We start from the raw sequence: 6147 nt of genomic DNA on the forward strand, positions 1-6147 counted from the left end.
ACATGCCTGCTAAGTGCCAGATGCTATGCTGAGTGTTTTAAGTAGACCCTTTCCTTACAATAGTGCTATGATGTAATTACCCCTTTTCCAGATGAGGAAACTTGAAACCTAAAATGATTAAATAAAATGCCCCAGTTCACAGAGCTTCAAATGGTAAAGCTGGCATCCAAACCCAGGCAATCTAACTCCAGAGCCCAAGCTGCAACATTTAATTGCCCCTCACTTTTCCACAAGCATGGAAAGTGTTTCATTGTGAAGAAAGTTTTTAGTAACACATATTTACGTCCAAATTCCTATTGAAATTCTAGGTTTCTACTTACCCACCTCTAGGCCCTCCGGCAAGTTCTTAGTCTCTCTTATTCCCGGTTTCTTCACCTATGAAATGTGGAAAATAGCCACTTTGCAGTGTGGTATTTGAGGATCGATGATAGCTTATATATGGCACACAACACAGTGCGTAACAGGGAGCAGGCTCTCAGTGAATGGAGCCACTCCTGTTCTTTTTGTTACCACAATGTTGCCTAGATCATGTCAATCCTTGGCCCAATAAACCATTAGGCTTCTTATTACACCAGAACGGTGCCTAGCACGTAATAAACACTATGTGAGTGTTAATTACTGGAATCTTTGGCTGGACACAGGGCCACCTAGAATGAAGACTATTTCCCAGTTTCCCTTGCAGTGAGGAGTGACCAACTTCTGGACAGTAAATTATAAAACCAGAAATAATCTTGCGGCACATTCTAGGAACTTAAAAGATGGTTATTATGTATCCCTTTGCCCTTTCTTGAGATTTTCATTTTTTTTTTCTGTTGCATGGAGCAAGATGCCTCCTTGGAACATGAGGACAAAGGCCAGCCTCTGCGGGGAGCGGGCAGAGAGCTCTGCTGAGAGGAGTTGGGTCCCTGACAATGTGGTGCACTGTCTCAGCCTTGCTCTTTCGGGCTTTCATTGTTTGTTGGCCAGAATCCTAATCCTAACTGATATATCTCCTGGTTTCATAATATGCCTCAGGTGGCAAAGTTTGAAAAGAATAAGAGAACAGGGAATTAATTCTTCCTACACTGGGAAGTGGGCAGGGACAATGTCAGGGCAAGAAAAGAGCTTAAAATACCATACACATCTTTGAAGTTATTACCTGTATCCTTCAAAGCATACATTCATAAACCTTGAACTGAATCCATTATGTGTGTGGTTTGGGAAACCTACCTGAAACAGTTGGAGGGTCACACCTTTCTTCCATACTCATCAGTGGGCATCTTCAGCTTCCTCAGGCTGGCACCAGCTGGCAAGGAGTGTCCAACCTCCAACAAAAGAAACACTCACCTCCCAGAGAGTAGCCAGACACAAGGTGTAAGACCAAAAAGGATGGGGCCTGTAGTAGGGATTACAGTAGGTCCTTGAATACTTGTGGACAGTCTGACCAGCTGCAAACCTCTTGCCACCTGACTTGCAGGCCCTAATACACTACTCTAGTTATTACAATCAGATCATTCTAAAATTAGAAAGCTCCTTATGAAAAAACTGTTCCTCCAGGAATCCTCTTTACCCATGACAAGCTGATTTTATTAGAGAAGTTCCTTTAGGTTAAGGGCTATGTGTTCTTTCGACTTCTCTAACATGCTTAGCACACACTGTACCCACGGTAAACGTTGAATAAACTGTTTGATTAAACAAATGAATAGGCAGCATAATGAAACTTTTCCTCTACCAGATTTTTGAGATCAAGAAATCTTTCCAAAATATTACAGAAACTGTACTTTATCCTGACTTACTGCCTTAACATTTCAAATAACGGTGTTTAAAATTCACACCCAGTTAAACACCACTAGTTATGGTTACTATGCTTATGGTCTCAGAGCCTATGAGCAGAAAAAATAATTCCTTTTGGACAAGATATCTATGAGTGTGTCTGGCTATGTGGCAAGAGTATTTTCCTTTGGTTTTTCTCTAGAGTAATTTATGTATTTAGGCCGAGGATCCTTTACACAGATAAGTTCTTCCTAAGAAGAGAGAAAATAAAAATATTGTTTTTTTATACTGAAAATTTCTAGTATGGTTATAACATAGATTTAATTCTCACTTATAAGGGATTTAATTTCAAACAAAAACTACAACAAGAAATATATATTCCATGGTAAAGAGGTAAGTAATTTTCACTGTATGAAATGTACAGTATATGCAGACCAATGCCTTTAACAAGAATTGTTGATATGCCTGGTATTTTAAAGGGCCACAGGTGGTCAGAGGGGGATCCAAGAGCAGCAGTTCGAAATTAAGAGATTAAAAAGCAACAATCAGGGGCCAGCCTGGTGGCTTAGTGGTTAAGTTTGCACGCTCCACTTCTGCAGCCTGGGGTTCACAGGTTCAAATCCCAGGCGCGGTCTGATGCACCACTCACCAGGCCATGCTGCAGCAGCGTCCCACATACAAAATAGAGGAAGATGAGCACAGATGTTCGCTCAAAGCCAATCTTCCTCACCAAAAAAAAAAAAAAAGCAACAATCAAGATATGCATCCTCCCAAATGAATTTGAATTGATGGACAACGGCAAATTACCATGAAGAAGTCTGTGCTTTAAAAATATTTATGTTAATCATATAGCAAAGAACTGAGCTGACTTAGAGGAAGGAAAAAATTAAATACAAAAGACTAGTTAGGAGATCATTGTGATAATCCCAGTGTGCTAAAACAGTGGATGCTGAGAAGAAAAAAATGGACAAAACTTGGCAACAGATACTGTTATGAGAAAAATAACCCATGAGTAGAGAGAAAAAGCATGGAGACAGAAGGGTGGGGCTGTAGGCGCTTTCCTTCTAACAGCTGCTATTTCACGCTATGTCTTTAAAGTGAAGGGGGCCAAAGAGATGGGGGATGTACCCAGAGCACAGCTTCAAAGCTTAGTGTTCCCTCCTCTTTTCCCTTTTTTAATGTGTTACTAACACACATGTCTATTTCTGGTTGCTGATGACAGAAAATTCACCTCTGTTTTCCTTGGAAGCACTATTCCCTGTTGTGAGCTAAAAGATTCTAGAAGATGATAAACCTGTACACCTGAAAGCTTTCATCGATTTTACTGATTTGTTTCCAACACATTTCCATATACGTTATGCCACTTACTTTGCAAAATAAATCCATAAGGCAGGAATTATTAACCTAATTTTGCAGATGAGAAGACTAAGGCTCAGTCTTGTTCAAGGTCAAAGCCACAATGTCCATCATGCTGTAGCTGAATCGATTAGGCTTTCATAGTTGGTTCCATGTTGTTTTGTGTTATTTTTAAGTTTTCAATTCACACACAAGATAAATTATTTTATAAACTGTTATTTTATCTTGGTTGTATGAATCTCGACACATTTACCCTTAGAAATAATAAATGGCTTTAGACTGCCAGAGCAGCTCAGATCAAGTCTGTAAGTGAACATAAGTGAGGCCATCTTGTTACCTTAAATGGCCCCAGCCCCTCCTCTGCGTGACTACTCACTGCTCTACACGTACTCTAAAAAATTCACATGCTCTCCTTATTTATACGTATGTACTCCCCAATAGCTTGACAAATCAAAAACTTTGTTCTATGAGTTTCTCTCCAGGAAACACACCTACAAGGTATCCATCACAGCTGACAGAAGAATGGAACAATGTGATGCCTGGAGCCCATCATGCCTGGAGACCAACATCCCTGGACCCCCTCCTTACTGCCCATTTTCCCTGTATAACTGTCTCAAGATTCTGCAATCTCTGAAGATGGTTTTTTGATCTTCCCTGCCATCTTAGTCTGCCATCTTCCCGCTTATGCTGGCTAATCGAATTAAAACTTCATTTCTTGATCCCTAACAATCGTGATTAATTGGCTCAGATCGTGGCGAGCAGAGCGAGCCCATTGCTCGGTAACAAGTCTACTTAACTTGTAATACAGCTGAACTATATTATAGCTTTAATAACAATGTGGACATTAGCCAAGAGATATTACATGGCTGAACCTCACTACTGGAACACAGAACGCCTTTTCATTTGAATCCATTTCTAGTAAAAGACATGGATTATTTTTCTCCATTCCTATCCAGAACTCTTCTAAAGAGACTTGGTCAACTCTAATTGTTCTTAAACCCTGGGTCTTCCTGTATTTAGCAATAAAAATTACTACTAATTGAAGATATGCTATAGTAATAATTATGATGGAAAATATTTATTTAAACGTTTCAAGGAAAGTTAATTTTGTTTTAATAGACAAGAAATCAAAAAGCTGCTTCAGACTTTTTGGCTTCTCTATTAAGCAACTGATCCTAACTATTAAATGGTGATTATGGATATTAAAAAATAAGTTATAATTTTCCAGAATATTAAAATGTATTATTTTGAAAGCAAGCAAAATTCTCTACAATAGAAAGATCAATAAAACAATCCATTAAAATTATCATCAGATAATCCTTAGTTTTCAAATGTATCTGTTCAAAACTGTCACTCTATGAGCTGCCAGGCTTTGTTTTGCTTGATCAAGAAATGAATGTGACTTTATAATCTGTATTCAGCCGTGAACAGCTGCTCATTAATAAAAAGCCATTCAAGTCCAAGTCAGAACAGCAGGTCTAAAACTGTGCTTGAGGGAAAAGCCGTCCCTTTAGTGAAAAGCCAGGGAATTGGGTTGGGGGAGATATGGAAGCACTGGGCTGTGTTGCCAGAACTGGGAGAGTAAGGGGTGGGTTGGAAGCTGATAAAAGTGAATAAATCAAGCTGGTGTGTAGGGTTGGTCAGAGGCAAATCAGGAGCCTTAAAGCGGGCAGGATGGTCTGGACACAGAGCAGGTAAAATTAATTGGACACCATAGAGCAGAAGCAATCCAGAAAGCAATCTTGCACGTATTGAGTGCTATCCCTTATGCATCTCCCACTTGACATTTGGTGGTCCCCATTCCCACCCCACTCAAGCCTTGGGCAGAGGACACGACTTCAAATTGCACACTCCTAAGAGGTGGCCCCAAGCAAGATTCCAAATTATTGGCACCTATGATCCCCAATTATAGGCTCACTACTCAACTAAAGATGATTTAAAATATTCGTTTATAGATATTTTTTAAGTACACTTTGCAATCTTTAGCAAGTTTCCTGTTTGTTCTGTCACTGTTGGAAAACGAGTATTTACTAACTAGTTTCTAGAAAAATATACACTTTTTGTTTTGTTTCATTTGGAAATGGCAAATTTAATAAAGAAAACAGAATAGTAAAAAAAAAACCATAGGCATATAATAAATAATTTGAAATAAAGATATGGCTCTAAGGAAAAACGTTTTGAAAACATGTTTATGTCAACACGGAGGCTATCTGGATTACTGGATTTTGGAAATCCAAAAAAATTTGGAAATGATGAAGTATTGGAATTTAGGCAGTTGAAGAGATTAAGGTTAGAGCAGGTGTTCAAGGGACTTAAGACGGTTTAGCGGCTATAGGGAGGTGTGGTAACTGGGAATGATGACGAAATTGTGTAGTAGGGGTAGCTGCAGAAACAGCTACTAGCTATGAATATTTGCTATGTTCCAGGCTCTGCCCTAAGAGCTTTGCAACCATTAGTCATTCTATGAAGTAAGCACTTTATGGTCATTTTACTGATGAGGAACCTGAAGTTTAGAGATGAAAGAACTTATCCAAAGTTACACAGAATCATTTCAGAGCAAGAGTCATAGACATTCTCTTTCTTCCCCTCTTGGGGATAAACAAGTTAAATTATAAATAGAAATGTGGTACAGATTGGTGGGTGGGTACTAGAAAGTTAAGTGGGTAAGTGGGTACTGGTCAGGGTGACAGAACAAAGGTAGTTGTAGTCAAAAAAGAGGTAGAAAAAGAACAAGGCTGGTTGGGGAACAACTTGTATGAAGTGCTTTCAGCCTTTGACCATATAAATTTCTATCTTCCCTCACCAGTCCCTTTGCAACAGTGGAGGAGATAGTTTTCTGAGGGCCTCTCGCCCACAACAGCAAAGGATCCCAGCCATTTAATAGCATACTGGACAAAAAAGAAGGAAAAAAGGGTCAGGCTTCAAACAGAGAACCACAGAAAGAAAGAACACCCTAGTTTGGGAGAATGCCTAGCCTGCGCTGCAAGCGCGGAAAGAGACAAGGTGAAATGCCACTTTTTAATATCTGGTTAAAGGAAA

At 39.4% G+C, this 6147-nt stretch overlaps 1 protein-coding gene across 1 annotated transcript in view; it reads left to right on the top strand.

Moving 5' to 3' along the window:
- The window catches only part of PKHD1L1 (PKHD1 like 1), a 166194-nt gene that overhangs the window by 158828 nt on the left and 1219 nt on the right, over positions 1-6147 (top strand).

Source organism: Diceros bicornis, chromosome 21 (assembly GCF_020826845.1).
Source record: "Diceros bicornis minor isolate mBicDic1 chromosome 21, mDicBic1.mat.cur, whole genome shotgun sequence".
Lineage (NCBI taxonomy): Eukaryota > Metazoa > Chordata > Mammalia > Perissodactyla > Rhinocerotidae > Diceros > Diceros bicornis.